This window comes from Lepidochelys kempii, chromosome 11 (assembly GCF_965140285.1).
Source record: "Lepidochelys kempii isolate rLepKem1 chromosome 11, rLepKem1.hap1, whole genome shotgun sequence".
NCBI classification, from domain to species: domain Eukaryota; kingdom Metazoa; phylum Chordata; order Testudines; family Cheloniidae; genus Lepidochelys; species Lepidochelys kempii.
The window spans coordinates 23,735,552-23,754,883 of NC_136390.1; the positions used below are offsets into that span (position 1 = coordinate 23,735,552).

At 39.8% G+C, this 19,332-nt stretch overlaps 1 protein-coding gene across 7 annotated transcripts in view; it reads right to left on the reverse strand.

The window, feature by feature from the left end:
- Positions 1 to 19,332, reverse strand: part of QTMAN (queuosine-tRNA mannosyltransferase) — a 290,528-nt gene that overhangs the window by 218,681 nt on the left and 52,515 nt on the right. For 2 of the 7 annotated variants that reach the window (XM_073305406.1, XM_073305404.1), the window contains one exon: positions 4,118 to 4,277. The exons of the other annotated variants lie outside the window; for them this stretch is intronic. The gene's annotated coding sequence lies outside the window, so the exon portion shown is untranslated. The remainder of the gene's footprint in view (positions 1 to 4,117; positions 4,278 to 19,332) is intronic. 7 annotated transcript variants of the gene reach the window in all.

Here is a 19,332-nt window from a genome sequence, read left to right on the forward strand (position 1 = left end):
AGGAAAGCTGCTAATTGGACTCTGTCTCCCCCACTGTGGGCAGCAAGAGTCGTATGTCCAGACTTTCATACACTTGTTTGTAAGCCTTCAGACCTTTCACCTGCACTGGTTGTATAAGGCTCAGGTGTTTGTAAAGGTGCATGGAGTCCAGGGAAGTACTGGACCCTGTTTCTGTCATCAGATTTACTAGGGGATCCTCTAACTCCCCCTCCTCCTATTGCCCACCTACTGCTAGGACCAGATTCTCCATATTGAAATATGGTTTCTTCATTTTCATACGATATACTCTGTGCTGATGGGAAGGACTAGATGCCTCAACATTATCTAACTGAGCTGCTTGATTATTTTAAAGGGCCCTTTCCTGGCAATCTGGAGTTTATCCACAATCAACACCACAACTTTGTCCCTCATTCCTTATTATCTGGCACGTGTGATGCAGTCACACCAGGCCTGTCTCTCCTGGGCTTTAGCTATGTTCTCCCAGACATGACATCTGCAAGCCTGTCCTTATAAGCCAACATATACTCCACCACCAATTCCCCCTCACGAGAAGCACTGCTCTCTCATTCAGCCCTTATTAGGTCCAAGGATCCTCGCACCATCCTTCCAAAGAGTAGTTCAAAAGGAGAAAACCCTGTGGATTCTTGGGCAACTTCTCTATAAGCAAAAAATAGATAAAGTAAACATTTATCCCAATCATGTGAATGCTGATCTGCAGAGGTTTTCAGCATCATTTTAAGTGTCTCAGTAAACCCCTCCTGTTGCTTTGAGGGTTGCACAGAGGCCTAGAAGTGTCTGATCTTGTATTTCTCCCATAAGCCCTGGTGAAGGGCAGACATAAAACCGGTTCATTGGTCCAATGATGACATTGCTGGGCAAATTGTTGACAGAACATCAGCAACCATGTCTGCCTCACTCGAGGACAGAGCTACAGCCTTGGGTCAGCATGTAGCACAGTCTCCCATGACCAAAGTCTATTTCTTTCCTTTCCAGGTCACTTTGCTAGGGGGCCCCACAATATTCATGGCCACACCCTAAAAGGTTCTATTATAAGCAGCGGCACTGTGGCTGTTTTACACTTATCTCAGGCTTTTCCCACCCTCTAGCAGGTATCATATGTTTTGCAATAATTTTTAATTGCCTCAAAGACTCCAGGCCAGTAAGAATTCTGCAACAGTCTGTGTTTTGTGCACTGCATCCCCAGATGATATGTGTCAAGTTTAACAGCTTAAGGTTTTGGGGCACCACCATCTCCTAACATCTCAACTCTCAATCTCCCCTGAGATTCCCTATAAAGGAGTCTATTATCCCTCAGGTATCTCTGCCTGCATTCCTCAGGCAGAGTGTTTGCAGAGCTGGGGTTGGTCAAGCAGCCCTCAGCTTCTCTAAGTAGGGGTGTGACAATTAGGGTCCAGATACCCTAAGGGGAGAACAGGGGGTCTGAACCCCAAAGAATAAGCAATCCAATTAACTGGTTGTATACAAAGTTATTGTGTATAAATATAAGTCCAGTAAGGTCTTTTCTGAAAGCACATAATGTTCTAGTCATTAGGTGATATGCATACAGGTTATGGTTATGAATAGATATGTCATAACTGTAACTGTGATTCAACTACACACTTCACAGCATCACTTCATACCACACAGTGTGAAGCAATCAAGCAGGGCAGGGGCACTTCCCAGGCTAGTTGTTTACATGAAACCAACTTCAAGTACTCATCCACTGTACAGCCAGGAAGACCCAATTGTGGACCATTAAAGTTAATGGACAAACACTGAAAATGAAAAGAAAACCCCAGTCTTGGAAAATTGAGAAAGAAGGGAGTTTCCCCAACTCTGTATAACCATGAGTCATCAAGCCAGGAGAAAGGGACGGGGGAAAGAGAGAGAGATAGAGAGAGAGAAACTTTTAAAAACATGCTTGAGTTTGAGGTTTCTATGCAGAAATGGAGGGCCAGCATAGTTTGCCAGCCCTCCAAGATTGTCCTGGAGTCTCCAGGAATTAAAGATTAATCTTTAATTAAAGATTATGTCACGTGAAGATTACGTCCAGGAATACGGCCAACTAAAATTGGCAACCCTAGCCAGCATCTAATCAGGGTGCTGTCTGTGAAACATTGAATACCCTCTAGGGTGAGGGCATGCTGGGAAATTGCTCAGAAGCAATAGGTAATTCACATTAGAAAAGGGAATTTAGCCAATAGAGGTGTACAGCTTGAGATGGCATCTTTATGTGTATTTTCTGTGTAACTTATGTTGCTTTTCCTTACTATTTCATCTTTGAATCTATGATTTTTCTATTAAATAAACGTTTTATTTATTTTAACCCCAAGCAGGTCTCTGTTGTACAATCTGTGTTTACCAAAGTGAACTGATAATCAGGGGTAGGTTTCATTCCTTTGAGGGTGATGAACCACGGGGAAAAGTCTGAGTATCTGGTAGTTAAGAAGATGGGAAGATGGATTTGTGGGGACTTGGCATCAGAAGGGTTTGTTGAGGTCATCCTGCATGGAGTAACTGGGCTGGGAGAAACCAGGGTGAGGCCTTATGCTTCTAGGCTGGCTACTGGTGTCAGAGCCATGAGCCATAGCAGCATAGCATTAAGGCACCCTAAACTATGAAGCAGGTACTTAGCTGCTGGGACAGGAAGTATAGCCTGCTCCTCCCCATTATCCTTAGTTTTCCTAGTCTCAACTAGGATCTCATCTCCAGCAACACTCAGCTCTGACCCAGGGCACAGATTCTCACAGCACTCCTGTGTCATGGCTCTACAAAGCTCTCTGGCTCTTGCTCCTTGTACGAACCAAAGTACTGCAAGTTCTATACGACCAAGAGTCCAAATCAGTCACAAGCAGTACCTCCCTGCGTAGATATTCATATAGCTCAACATCAACCCAACGTCCTTGGGTGCCTCCATCCTACTTTATATATATATATATATATATGTGTTAACTACAGATACATTAAGTGGAAGACCCCCTAACCTCTGCAGTGTTTTGTGCTTACTGAGAAAAATCTTATCTGGACTCACCCCATAGGTCTGAGCTAGAGTCACCTAAGCACCTGTATCCCTCCAACCCTGGACTTTTTCCTGGCCACTGCTACTAGGACAAAATGCCTTGTGGTCACCCCCTTTAGGTCTGAAATCGCCCTGTTCACAGGCTGTGCTGATGAGGCAACATCCTGGACACTATGCTAGCCTACCACGATATATTGTCACTGAGTGCTCTTGTGCCGTGTTCCCTAACAGGTAAAACTACTCAGATCCCTGGGATTTATTTTTGAGGGTTAGTTTGGGGCTGCCGCTCCTTCCAGCTTGGGTTTTCTCACTTCCCATTTCTGGGGAGCATCCATGCATCCCCTGTCCTAAGTCTCATGAATGAGTCATTCTCCCTTGGGCTTCTAACAAAGACCTGCTATCTACATACTCACCAGCCAGCTGGCCTGTGAAACAAAGGTCCCTCTGCTTCTTCTCAACTAGCCACATTTTTGGATCACGTGAGCATAAATCATAAACCTACTCCAATCCAAACAGTTCATACAACTAATCTAGGGTAGTGATCCCCAAACATCTGAACCATTTGCGAAGATTATTGCCCAGCTTAGTTACCCACCTCCATGTAAGTCATCCTCTAAGTATTTTGAGCAGCCTGAAACCTTTTCCAATACGCCTATTCGGTTAGTTCATATTGGAGAACTAAAACTATTTTAAATTGTTTCTAGACCACACTGTCTGTCCCTTCCATTCGGCTGTAGGCATCTACAGCTTTTCTCCCAAGAAAGGAAGTTATCCGGTCCAGTTAGTTGCCTGTTCAATTCACAAGCCTGAAAAGGCTGTGAGACAAAAATCAATATCCCTTTCCCTTAAACTGGTGCAACAATTTAGCATCTATCAAGTTAGCATTTTTAATTCATAATTTCAGACATGTCCCTGTCACACACACATTTGATTATGTATCACATCTATCTATATATGTGTTTACATATACGCACAGAGGCACAATTCTGGACCAGATTCTGCACAGTGGAGGGGTGGGCCCATCAGGGAGCCAAACATGGCTTCCTGTTTCTAAGAGTGGATTTATACCTGGGCCAACTATACATTAGTGTCACTTACTTTCCTGGTTGGCCTCGCTGGCTCTAGGAATAAAGGAAATTCTCAGCTAGATCCAGCTGGTTTGTGGTCCCTCTGCATTGCCTCAACAGCTCAAAGGGGCTAGAATATGTTGTCATCAGGCCTATTTTGTGCATGTGTGCACATAGATGGGTATGGGTGCCTATAAAGTGCAAAAAGCCATATTAAAATCATTAAAGGCTTAAACTCACAAAAGTCCGCACATTCAGAATTAGCTATCGTCTCACAATTCACATAAATTCTCAGACACAGAACTCTTAGATCACTTCTATGTGCTCATGTGCAAGATTTTGGGCAGGCTTGTAAATGATACATGAGATTGCGAACTGAGCCCTAGCAACCCCTAAAGATGACACAAATTAAGGACACAATAGAATTTTAAAAGAAATGCTGCTCCATGAAGACAAGCCCAAAGTTATGGCGTAAAAATGTCCCAGTGACAATTAATCTACAGACCCCTGAGATAACAGATCACAATAGCTCTGTGATGGGATGTCCACCCCCTGGGTCCTGAACGGGTAAAACAGGCCAATTATAGGATACATCTGGAAGAGAACCAGGGACTGATAAGGCCTAATGGCTGATGAAGCCCACCTGGGGAAGGAGCTGGGCTAGCCTTATAAAGAGAGGAAGCTGGTGATAGGAGAGAGTTGCAGGGAGAAACTCTGCAGTCACTCCCTAGAGAGGAGGGGAATTGGCTAGATACAAGGAGAGTTCTAGGGGGAGAATATACCCCATTACAGGCTCCTTTTGGAGTTGACACATTTTAAAAGTAACATGTTGTAAAACCTGTGCATTATACGGTGCATGCAAGTCCAGCAATCATGCTATAAATCCTTGTGAAAAAGTTGTTAATGCATGTGGACAATAGATGCACTTTAAACCTCAATATTTCAGCTGTTTTATTTTTTTGTAATATAAGAAGGCACTAATTGCCTGCATAATTTCACATTATAAATTAACTCTGTTTTTGAGTTATGGGAAAACAAAAAATGTTTAACATCCAAAATGTTACTGTTCTTTTCTTTCCAGTAGCAAATAGAATTGAATCAGAACATTTTTCTACTTAAAAGCTAAGGCTTGGTCTACACTGGCAACTTATGTCAGTCTAACTACTTTGCTCTGGGGTGTGGAAAATCCTCTCAGGAGGTGAAGCTCTCCCATCAGCGTAGGTAGTGTCTTCACTGAAGCGCTACAGCAGTGCAGCTGCGCTGCTGCAGCCTTTTAAGCGTAGACAAGCCCTAAATCATAAAATAGCAACTGTATTCTATACTGGTACTAGCAATTCTCAGTCAACAACTTTAAGGAACTTATACCTTACTAAATCATAATTGTTGGGAATCTCTTTCTTCAAAGGAGAGAAACATATCACATTTTCAGTTAATTCAAAAGCAGTTACTTCAGTGAAGAGGCAGCCATCTCACTTTGGAATATGGATCCCCAAGCAAACATGGGTCGCTTTCCCTTTAGTCAAGAGAAATTTCATTGACCAACTGACTCCCATTGCACAATAAGCAGTGATCAGAGAAGGGAATGTGGTTTCTGCATTTGTAAAAATGAATTACTTACATTAACTAAATTACCTTCTGGGGTATGGTGGGAGGGCTTAATCAATGTCTGTATACTACTCTGATAACTTCAGATGAATACGTAGCATTGTTACATTGAATTAGAAACAAATCGTTTTGGACACTAAGTCAGAAAAGGAAAAGGTCCTCCGAGGTAAGGACGCCAGAGGACAAGTAGTGTGACGGAGGAAACATGCTCAAGAAAGGAAATGGGAATTCTGCAAGTAAATTTTCTCTTGCTTCCCCTCTCAAAATATCTGAGTATATTAACCAAAGCATAAAAGGATTGGAAGTGGGTATACTGTGTAGTATTTGAGTACCGACAGATCCAATATCTTAGAAAATTGGTCAAATGTATCTTGATAAAACCCTTCATATAATAACAACTTTTTCAAAGTGCATAGTGAAGCATACAATATATCCAATAAGAGAATTACAATCTTTAGGAACTGTTTACCATCTAAGTTCCCTCTAAGCTGTTTGGCCACGCAGCAGCCTATTAAGCGCCACACAAGCACTCAGGGCTGCGGCGGGGAAAGATGCCTCTCAGCCAGCCCTGGACCTGCCGCAGCCGGGGGAGAGGTGCCCCAGCCCCAGACTTGCTGCGGCTGGGGGAGAGGCACCTCACCCCACCCCACCCAGGTGCTGCTGCAGGGAGAGAGAGCTGGAGGGAGTCCTCCAGCTGCACATGCATGGGGAAAATTCATTCTGCACATGCATGGGGAAAATTAGAGGGAATACTGCCATTAAACTCAAATATCAGGAAAGAATGATCCTTTACTACAGTGTACGTGATTAATTGTTGGTTTACACAGTACTGGGATTATATCTGCAATTCTTGCAGACTGGACATGATTTCAAGAACTTTCTTCTACAATATTGTTAATTCCTATTATCTTGATGGCTTACATTAAGTTTAAATGGATGAAAGATGCTTGATTTAGAATATCTCTGAGTGGAAAGGAAACTAATAGGTGTGGTAATGGGAGATGTAGCACTATTTTTAAACTTGACAGGAGACATATTAGTATCTACTTCCCTATTATAGAAAAGGAGTCAGTCTGGTAATAATAGGCTGACATTCTGAAATACCTTGGATATATTAGGATCTTGATGAGAAATGGGGTCTTCAGTCTATGATTTCCAGCAGTTCTGAAGTTATGATCAGTTTATGTGAAGGAATGGTAACTATACCTAGTCTGGATATGTTTGCAGATGGCGCTTGGGGGGGAAAAAAGGCTTTTTATTCTTTTTACTTTTAACTTTTCATTTGAAATATTTAAATGTATAGTTTACAGACCTCTAGTAGCCTTAATGGCTGCTATCAGGTGTTTCATCTCTATCAATGGATTTGGCTGGTGAACTTATTTCATCTGCATAAAGAGGTTTTCTTGTTTTCTCCTATTTTATCTCTATTTAGGAAAGATCTTGGAACACACCAGCTACAGCAATTACTTACTTAAGAAGTAAAAGTGTAAGCTTTATCTACAGAATCTGCACTCTTGTCGTGTAATATTGATATTTTGTACTCAAGATGCCCTTTTTTCACAAAGTCTGGGAGTCAAAGTTAATGAAATTGTTCATTTTCCTTTTGGGGGCCTGAGATCTTTGGTTAGCAACTCTTAAATGACTACTAGCCAGAGAAGTGTTAGAGATGGAATCTAGTAACTTGAAATACTGTCTACATGAGGACAAGGTTTATGTCTTCTTTAAACATAATTTCAACCACATCTGTAACAGCAATAGAGAAAGGATGAATTTTATTCTCAGCCCTATGACATCTAGTAAAAATCCTAAACATGAGGATTATACACTGACAATCTAAGGAGTGGAGGAGCTTCGTCGCTGCCCTAAACACCAGAGGCATAATGGGAACATGATGATGAACTTAAGCTTCAGCAGCTAGCAGCAACATAGGAAAAAAACGTAATTATATAAGGAAGCTTAGCTTTGACATACTAATATATTCGCAAGTAAATTTCTTATTGTGGGTGAAAGTACACAAAGTACTTTGAAACAATTTGTACAGCAGACCCAACTTTACATTTTGAAAAGCAACTTTAGGTTCTTGTTGATATTTTTCAGTGGTCAGTGAAAATACAGATCTAAAAATCTATAGGGCCAGATTCTCTGGCCCAATTCAGCAGAACAAGGGAAGTGGTTGCTGGGCTAAATTCTCCCACTGGGGATTCCCCTGGCAGTAGAGAATCCCTAAAAGGCATAAAGCCAGTTTAGCTGGCTCCTATGCTGCCATCTCCCACCCAATCTTAAGGTGATAGGGAGTTATGGACCATGGCCAGGTTGTGATCTCTGGCTATCTACAGATGGAAGATGTTCCCTTGAGAATTATGACCAGCTGGGTGGAGTTAGAGCAACACTCTGATGGAATCATTGCCCAGCACAGCCAGCCAAAGAGTCAGTGAACTGGAATCAGCTCTCTTTCTACTGCACCCAATAGAAACTGGCCACAGCAGAGAATCTGAGCCTGAAAAACAGCAAGCATTGACAAGGTTCTGATAGAGTTTCCACCAATCTGACGCTTGAAAAAAAGGTTACCTACCTTTTCGTAACTGTTGTTCTTCAAGAGGTGTTACTCCTGTCCTTTCCATTTTAGGTGCGTGCACGCCCATGTGCACAGTTGTCGGAGACTTTTGCCTTAGCAGTATCTGTAGGATTGGCTGTGGCACCCTTTGGGATGCCGCACTCATGCATCGGTATAGCAGGTGCTGCTGAAAATTCCGACAGAATGGCAGGAGGGCAGGTAATGGAATGGACATGAGCAACACATTTCGAAGAACAACAGTTATGAAAAGGTAGGTAACAATTTTTTCTTCTTTGAGTGCTTGCTCATGTCGTTCTCTTCTAGGTGACTCACAAGCAGTATTCCTGGAGGTGGGCATGGAGTTCACAGTCATGTGGCTTGTAATACTGCTCCACCGAAGCGGGCGTTGTCTCAGGCTTACTGGGTAAGCACATAGTGAGACATGAATGTGTGAATGGATGACCAGGAAGCCGACTACGAGGCTTGTGCTCTAGTTGACTGGGTGGTTACAATCACTGGTGGAGGCACCTTTGCCTGATCATAGCAATATCAGATGCAGGCAGTGATCTAAGATGAAATTCTCTGGGTGGATACTTGATGACCTTTCATCCTATCTGCCACCACGATGAACAACTTGAAAAATGGTTTGGTCCTCTCAGTGTAGATGGCTAGTGCCCTCCTGACGTCCAGGGAATGCAACCTATGTTCCTCCTCAGATTTAGAGGCTTTGGGAAGAAGATTGGCAAAAATGTGTCCTGGCTCATGTGAAATTGAGAAACCACCTTGGGCAGGAAAGCTGGATGCGGCCGCAGCTTGACCTTGTCCTTGAAAAACACCGTACAGGGCGGCTCCAAGGTAAGTGCCCTAATCTCAGAAACCCTTTGGCCAGAAATTATCACCACCAGGAATGACACCTTCCAGGAGAGAAGAAGAAGGAAACAGGATGCCAAGGGAGCTCTCATGAGTCGCATGAGCACCAGATTCAGGTCCCATGGAAGAACTGGGTCCCGGACCTGGGGATAGAGTTGCTCCAGACCTTTCAAGAACCGGACCATCATGTTACGATCGAAGACCGACTTTACCCGGAACAGAGATTGAAAGGCAATATGGCAGCCGAGTGGATCTTAATTGATGAGAGAGACAAGCCCTGGAGCTTGAGATGCATAAGGTAGTCCAGGATCGACTGCAGCTATTACAAACAGCATGAATAGGCCTCCAGAACTGTTAATAGCTCATGCTACTTAGAAATACCACTAGCACACAGACAGCGCTTAAATCGCTCTGAGATTATCATAGACACCGGCATTTACAAACACTGGGTGTGTTATAGTGACTGGATTACACAGATTTAAAAGTGCTTGGTTTATAACAGCCAAGTTACTTTTTCCACGGCAATGGTATATACAAGCACAAGGTGTGGTATAATAAAGGGCTTAAATCACTGAGAAACTTTGCCAGTTTATCAGCAGTACATATAACAGCCAAGAGTCCTTTTCTCCTTAGTAAAAGTACTCAAAAACAATGTTGGCACAACAGCAACATTTATAAAGCTCTCCAGGTGCCTTGTGACACCTACAATGTCCATCATTGGTATGGATGAAAGCTGAGATTTTTTGCTGAATGGGCTTCCATTTCACATGCTACAACAAATACATATTAGGACTGTAAGGCCTCCTTGCCAATCTCATACACAATATCACACAAACTGCAAAGGAAAAATGCAATCATAATTTAATTAAAACAATTTAATTTAATTGAAACATATTTAAATCTAATCCTTTTAATGGTTTAATAGACCTTAGGCTAGGGACAGGGTGAAGATGGTAACTTTTTCAAAATTACTTTGGTTCCGCCTCCTCTTCAAGTTGATGGAGGAAGAAGGCTGAAGATCTTTAATCCACCCCTGCCCTCAGTAATAGCTATACCTTTCTCCAGCTAAAATGGCAAAAACACTCTGTGTCATGTCACATATCATCACTTTTAAGCAGAGTCCCCACTGCCTATACCATGTTGTGTTAATGCCCCATTGAAAGTTAAAAACAATAGCTACTCAGGCTGCCACTATCCCTCTTCTGGCAAAGCAGCAGTAAGGAATACTATTGATATAATAAAATGTCTACTGTGAAAATAGCCTGCAATTAGCTACCAATGTGTTCAGGATTATTTGCACAGATAAATGGTTTCCAGCCACCTACTTGATCCCTATTCAGTGGAATACAGAATATAAAACTAGGCAGGTCACCTAAGCAGTGACCAGGGTATGCACTGAAGGATGATAGTCTTTGATCTGCTGGAGCTATTATACCACCCTTCCACACTTGTGTTGAACCAGCAGAGACTGGCACAGCAAAGGATCATAAGGTGGTTCACCTTGTTTGGAGTAAATCTGATCCAAACAGTGGTTGTAATGTGTCTGAATAGTTGGGAGCACTTTCTTTAGCGGACATGAGGTTATTACAGACATGCTAGGATGGACACACTGTGATCAGCATGCCAAATTTCTCTAGTGTAGACAATGCCAAAGAGAGCTGGTTCAGGCTGCTGCTTCTGCTTCCAGTATCCTCCAGCAAAGAAGTGGAGTTTAAAATGAAAGCAATTCTAACCCAGCTGTTTCTACTGAACTGGAAGGAGAAGGCTCAGACACGTTCCTCAGGTGCTTTGAGTGTGTAAGGGTGAGAGAAAGAGACACTGGAGAGCCTTGATTTGAAATACCTTTTTTCCTCTGGTAAATCTCTGGGTAACTATTTTCTTAATTCTAATGGAAACATTTGATTGAGCACACTAATGGAAAATGTCTTATATTTCAATGGTTTTTTTTTTAAAAGTTCATCATAAACCACATTATAAGCACTCCAGGGTGTGTGCTTGACAGCCAATAAATGCACAGCTCCCAGTGCTGAGGCATTGGACATTAGCACATCCAAGGTGTGTATTTCTTAGCTGATAAATGCAGACATAGTCATGTGGTTTTGCTTATTTATAAACACAGCTGACATGCTGTTGACCTTTATAACATTTGCCAGGTGCCTGATGACACCTATAATGTCTGTTGACATGCCAGAAACATTTCTAAAGTTTGCCAGGTGGCTCACAACACTTGTGTCCATGGAGAGACCTTACAGCATTCCCTACTTTAAGAAATTTGACTGTCCATATTTTTTAAAATTATTCTCACTGAGACTTAAGAAGATTTACTAGTTAGCTATTAGACCACACTGGTTTTGAGTTATGAATGGGGAAAAAAATTAAGTTTTGATACAAGAAAAAACACTAATTTTGCTTTAACTCACTAACTCATTTGATTTTCTTCAAACATGTGTCTCAGCTTTTCCTCTAGCCACGGATGAAACACAAGACATTTCAATCAAAATTTCATTCAAAATGGTTATAAACAATGCTAAGGCTGAAATTTTCAGAGGTACAAGGGAGTTAGATGCCCAGCATTCTCTAAATTTCAATGAGAACTGGAAGCCTAACTCCGTAAAACACCTTTGGAAAAGGCAACCTAAATGCTTGGCGTCCAAAGCATTTCTACCCTCCAGTACTTTTGGTCCATATTGTAGATGTGGCTCTTTCGTACTTGTAAGCAGGGGCTATATTGAATAAAGCTGCAAACATCTAACAGGCTTCTTTGTGTCCTTTGGCCTCAATGCTGTAAACAAACAACAATACTTTTTTTTAAAAGAGAACTGTGAGTGCAGGAGTAAATCAAGAGAATTTCAAAATCTGCCTTGTAATGTAAATTGTCTTGTAATCTAGCATACCGATAATAAAACAAATACATTCCATAAAAGTAAAGTCACTTGACTAATGACAAACCTAAAGAAAACCCTTAATTTAAAAAAAAATAACCAACATATGTCCATGTGTGTGCAATAAAAATCCTTGTATTAGGAGTCTATTATACCCAAAACACTGGCATATTGTAAATATAAGATCACATTTTAAATAGTCAACCTATATTTATGTAGATGCTAGATACATTATTTGAAATGTGATCTTATATTTACAATATGCCAGTGTGTATGTGTGTGTATATGTATATATATATACACACAAATTCAACATATCTTTGGTGAACTTTATTACCTCTTGTTGACTTATTGTCCCACATCACCCCTAACATTACTACTTTGATCCTGACAGACAAGCTTTACAGAAAGAAAATAACTTTTTTATGGGTACACAAGAGGGAATTCCTCTTATAGAAAAGGCTATGTAAAGAATATTGATCAGTTGTCCAACTTTTGAGTATTAAATTGAGCACCTAAACTTTCTGAGAACAAAGCATCATAGCCATTTTATATATCCAAACTGCTAGATAATTATAAGAAGCAACGTGCATTCAGTAAACAAACCTAATGACTATATAACTTCTAACCCAGCATTCTTTCAGATATGTTTTTCAAAACGTGCTAAGAACAACAAAAATACTAACTTCCCCCCATTGCTTTCTAACATAAAATAGCATATTCTCCTTCACATTTTCCCTTTATTAATAATGATTTGCATTTATCCAGTTTCATCCAAGAATGCCAAAGCGCTTTACAAATATTAAATTCCATAATGCCCCTGTGAAATAGGTAGGTATTGTTTTCTCTAATTTACCCTATAAGAAACCTGATATTAAAAGTTAAGTGATTTGCCCAAAATTCCAACAGCAAGTCAGCAGCAGAGCAAAGAATGGAATGCAGTAGTGATTCTCAGTTCCCTGCCTCTACCCATTACATTAAACATCCTCTCTTTAGACTAGCCCTGGAAAATTCTATTTGCCTCAGATTAACACTTCACTTTTGGAAGATATCGGTAGATTTTCATTAACATCAATCCTCACAGAAAAGTGCAGGCAAGCAGATATTGTGCCTGGGCTGGTAAAATTTGACTTTTTTGTTTGTTTGTTTGCAAGGCTACTTTAGAGTAACAAAAAATGAAAATTTATATTCTGCTTATATTAATGCCACTCCTAATCTGGTGAGATGGTGAATACTGCTAAACTAGAAAGAACTCTGTACTACTTTAAACTGTATGAGTTATTTCTTGTATGACTGAGCTCTCTGCTTTCTCACCTTGACTTCCATGTTTCTGACCTCTCCTGGTTTGTCTCATATCCTGTAATTGCATCTTTCCCTAGTCTTTTAATGCCTCCTTACCCTCAATACTCCAGAAAATTTTGTTTTCTCTTTACTATTTCCAGTGACCTTATCTATCCCTATGCTTTCATCTACCATCTCTATGTGATGATTCCCAAATCTGCCTCTCTATCCTGAATGTTTTGCCTCCACCTTCTTTCTCTATCTCTACTGACAACTTCCCTATCCTTCCTGTTTGCCTAGCTTGTAATCTCAGTATGATCTTTGACTCCCGTCCCCTGCACTTCCATGTTCAATCTCTCCCTAAATCTTACTGCTTTTCTCTTTTTAATACTGCCGCTTCACAATTTGCCTTTTCCTTACTGTTCCAGCAGCAACACCCCATGATTATTCACTGGTCCTCTCCTGCCTTAATTACTGTAGACTCCTGCCTGGTCTAACTGTGTCTCAACTCTCCGCTACTCAGATCAGTCCAAACGCCTCTATTGAAGCCATCTCTCTTTTCTCCTGCTCCCTTCAGATCACTTCCTATCTCTTACTACATCAAATTCAAAATCTTCATCTTCATCTCTAAGGCTTGGTCTACACAGAAAACTTATATCAGAATAGCTACAATGGTCAGGGGTGTGCCACATATAGTTATGTCAACCAACCCCCCCAGGGCAAATGCTGCTATGTCAACAGAAGAGTGCTTCTGTCAGCATAGCTAACGTCATTCAGGGAGGTGGAATACCTACACCAACAGAAAAACTCCTGTCAGGTTAGGTTGCCTCTACACAAGGGGGCTATTCACACATTGCTATGCAGACATAGCTATGCCATTATAATCTCTGTAGTGTAGACATACCATAAGGCACTAAACAATTTTGTTCTCAACTACATCTCTGCTATCATTTCCCATGCCTTCCTCTCTCATACATTTCAAAAATTTCTGTCAGAAAGAACACATTTTTCAGGGGGGAAAATTCCCCAAAATTCATCACATTTTTCAACCAGCTCTACTCCCTATGCTCTTCCTAATCCTCTCCATCAACTGTTTTCTTTGTCTACTTTTCCAAATCCTTGTTTCATGCCTTCAATGCCCTTCTGCCCAGAAAAATTCTACTGTGCTTATCTGCTAATCTGTCCTCTCCTTCAAATCCCACCTTAAAACCTACCTATTCAAGATTTCTTCCTCCTTTGGTCTCATCAGTAATGCCCACATTCTTCTCCTGATGTAATTTTGTGTTTGTCTTATTTATACTATAAGCTATTTGGACATGGAATGTGTCCTACCCATGAAGCACCGTTTGCATTTATGGCACTATGCTTTATCATAATAATACATAATTTTTGGGATGTATCTGCTACTAGCTGAAGGGCCAAAAAGCATGAATTTTCTATCTAGTTTTAAAAAAATGCTCACATCTTTTTCTGTGTGGAGATATTTACTGTGCAACTTTCTTCTCTCATAACCAACTGAAATATTTTGAATATATATATTTCTTACAAATCAAACAAGGTTGTTTCTCATTAAAATAACAGTATCAAATTTCACCGCCTTACAAATTAAGCTGGCATTACGTGCCGACTGAATGGACATGCATGTCATTCAAACTAAAGAAACAAATATTAAAAGTATAATTAGATTTAACAAGTAGAATCTGCTGCGAAAAAGTATTAGCTACTTTTTTTGAAGAAACGCTGATATTTTTGATATTTCTCAAATTTTGGAATCAGCACAAATGGCTAAATTAAGTCTTTCTTTAATCATAGATATAAGTTAGTGCATCATGTTTGCATTATCTATTGTGAAGTATACAAGTTAACTTAAATCAAATACTGTTTGCTATATGGTAAAGAAGCAGGTAGTTTCGTGAATGAGACATTAGCTGTAAGAGGTAACTCAGTGGTTTTGAGGGCTATTCTCAGCATATGGAAGTTCTAGCAAATGTTCAGTCACTGTTTTTTCTTTCAGTGCTTAGTAACGTCCTCTCAGAACTGTAGCTGGATTCTTAGATCATTAAGTGCTGCTCCTTGTGTTTCAATGCCTGTAAATTGCTCAGACCATAAGAACCAAATTCTACCCACAGATGCATACTTGGCTCCCACTAACTTCATACCACAACCAAAGTATGGTATGTAAGCGACATGCTTCTCATTTCACTGGCATGCATGACATGCCATAGTATACTGTAATTCCAAATTTACATTTGGCTGAGCAACGTCCATTCCAGGATGCTTGGCCATGCCTTGTGTTATAAAGCAAGAAAACTGTACATCTTTGATCATCTCAGAAGTGTGAAGTTTCAAAAGGCACAAAAATAATTGTTTCTTTTATTTCTCAGTTTATTCATGCTTGCAGGTGCTATTTTCATTTGAAAGTTTGGGCTGCCAGTCTGGGGAAAACTGAGCTACTTCAACTTATACCAGTGAGCATTTTGCCTTTAGTTGCCTTTACATTATTTAAACTGGGTACACTATCTTAGTAAAAGACATAACTATATCACCATTTATTACCCAGGTTTGCAATTTGGGGGAATTTTGTTGGATCTATGCCTGCTTCTGGATGTCCACAAATGATCAAAAGTGCTTTTATTTCATCTGCATTGGTGAGAAGGCTGTGTTATTTTCTTCCTGAAGCTGACCTCACTATAGTTACAATTTTTTTAGCCTCCAACACCTCCCAACTGGGTTATTGCAACGTGCTCTGCATGGTGCTATATCTGAAGATCATTTCAAAACTTCAGGCTGTGCAGAATGGGTCAGCAGACTTGTGTAGTGGGGCTTCTGACAGGTAGCACATTAGTCTCATGCTCAATTACTGTAATAGGCTTCTAGTCTGATTTCTAGGTATGATTAAAGGTGTTAATTATTACCTACAAACCCCTAAATGGTGTGTGTCTTGCCTACCACAGAACCTGCCTCAGATGAGATGTCTAAACTAACATCCTCCTAATTTAAAATGTGGGAGGCTGGCAGAGGGCATTTTCAATTAGGGGCCCTTGACTCCAGAACTCACTTTCCATTTAGGTCTAACAAAGCATGAACTTACTGGTCTTAAGAATTGCTGCGAGGCCTACCTATTCTCTCAAGATTTCAAGGGGATGGGTGGAGAAGGTTAGAAATTGTTGGTCCTGATAAATTGGGTGGGTAAGGAAATGTTGTAATATTGGTTTATGTTGTAATTTTTTAATCTGTTTTAATAGTGCACATGCACCTGGATCCTAACAGCCTATTTTATAAATAAGGAAAAATATTTAAAAACATATTTTGTAATATTAGAACATTTGAATGTGTATATTAACCCAACAAATTCCCAATTTTTGTAATTTAATAGCAGCGCAGAAGCCCCAAGGATACAGTAAGTAGCATATCAAGCAGTAGGCATGACTTTTCCGACCCAGTTTTTCATTTCACAAGTTTATTGTGGCCACTTTCAAGGACAACTAAACTTACAGCATATCAGTGTAATGATGGAATATGACATTTTGTTTCACAGACTTTCTGAGGATGAGATTTAAAATCCTATTGCCCACGGATTCAATGGTTTTCTTATACAGTACACTTTTTGTGAGGACTGGGATACATTATTCTCATCTTAGCACATGAAGATCCAGAGTGGGGCTTTGTTCCATTCTCCTAAGACCATGCATTGGGCAACATCAAAACAAAACGTGAACACAAACTTCTTAGGCATCAAGAGCACTGGGAACATCAGAAGCTAAAACTTGTGTAGGTGTATTAGCAATCCTACTACCCATCTGTCATAAATCTTAGTTGTTCCTGTACATCACCTACCGGCAGAGCTGTCTGCCTGAGGAAAAGTACCATTCTGAATACCACTTTACCAGTTTATTATATCCTAAAACCTCTCCCCTGCCCAGTCATTTGACTTGGAGAGAATAGATTTCTCCCCCTCCTCCACCACCACCACCACCACGTGTGGTTCTACGTTATGTGATCAAGGAACATGAAAACTCATGTTCACACAGAAAAATACATTCAAACAGTGAAACCCTTCTAAGATGCCAATGTGAGGGTTTGGTGTGTTTACATCTTTTTAACAAACCTTGCTGGGGTTCTCAAACGATATATGGACCATTTATTTTAGTCCACTTATATTTCCTTTTCTTTCTTTCTTCCTTCCTTTCTTTCTTTTTTAGGTATGTTAAAGACTGAGTTTACAATTAACTGAACAGACAGCGTACAAAAGGCTTTTAGAACTATACCATATGGTCTAGGGAAAGGAACAATCTGGACTATCCACATTTCAATCTGCAGGCTTGTCCACCTCTATAACACATTATACTGCTGTAATAAAATATTAAGATAGAAATGTAAAAGTGAAAATAATGTCTCTCATTACCAGGCAACAAGGCATCCTACAAATAGACTGATATATTTAATAGAACCTAAATTACAACAAGCACTTATGATTTTGGTATGCAGCACCAGACATAGGCACTAAGGTGCCCTATTCAATTGAAACAATATTTCTGCAGGGATATGGGTGGGTATTCAGCTGATGCTTCAGAAAAACACAAAATACCAGTTTTACATGGGGCATATTGGCAAGGGTTTATATAACAGATGACAAATTCTTGGAAATCAAATAAAGGCAACAGGAAAATACCCATTGTTGCCTAGTGAAGGTCTAATCACATGGTCACAGCTGGAACCAATGTACATCATTCATTAATACTATTGCAGTACCCACTTTTTGCTGCTTTTCAATGTCATTACAAAAACCCTTTTAAGTCTTTGTAGAGAATATATGCTCATAAATTCTATAATGCATATGAAAAATTACTAAACAATGTTTGCAGAAAAAAAACTTCTACAACAGAGGAAGTACTAAAACCTCAGCATAGGTACACATACTTATTATAAAATATTTTATATGCATATATTCATTGTCTTCCAGAAAGATATTTGGTGCACCTGTAAATATAAAAAAGAGCACGTCTAGTACAAACTGAGCAGTCAGATATCAAAGAAAGTAACTGAAACATTTTGTAAGGTGTGGCCTAAGCAATATAAAAGAAAATATATTACATATCTAGACAGTATAGTGAATCATGTCCAATAAATATCTAAAATAAAGAGCCACATTAGACACATTAAAGACAAGACAAGAGGCATGGAAAAAATTTAACTTCTTTGAATTTGCCAGAATCATATATCCTGTTGACATATGTATTCTCACACACCACAGCACTCTCACACTCTATCTTCCTTTGTCTTGATCCTACATTCTGCCATTCATAAGTGATGTGTAATAACTTCTTGCCATTGTTAGTTTCAGGCTTCATAACCACGAATAGGAAATATGTAATGGGAAAAGAAAAAAAAAGCCCACAAAAACAAAAAAACCTCAAGCCTGGCACTAAGGAGCCACCACTTCAGTGGCACAGTTTTATTAAATCACAAAAAATCATCATACATAATTACAAAATTATTTCCATAGCATCTCTAGTTTCTTGCTCTATCAATTTTGATTTGTGTCATTTGTTCCACACTCGCAATATTACAGGTTAAGAGGCATGTCTTTCTTAGAGATTTGGAGAAGTTTTTCAGTAGCACTGAATAACAGATGTACAACGTGATGGTTGGATTGCCACAGTATAAGTGATTTTTCTCTAGCTCAGATAGAAGAAGAGAGAAATAGAAAAACAAGATTATTTATATTTAATTAGTTACTGCTGCCCCTAAAAATGTTGCCAACTTCTATCAGTTTTAGTAATCATCTTTGGCTTTACTTGTAATATATTAGTTAAAACATTTTAAGATAGAAATGTGATTTTCAATTTGACTATGTTCTTTTAACGTTTCTGAAGCATTTTGATGCTACAAAAGGAGCACCTCAGAAAAGTGTATAAATAAATAAAATAAAAGGAGGGATGGGCATTCAAAGATGGAGGATCTGTTGCAGAAAGGCATCTTTACATAAAATAGTACTTTTTGTTCTTGCTCTTTTCTCACAAAAACATACACACACAAAGCTGTATTTCTAGT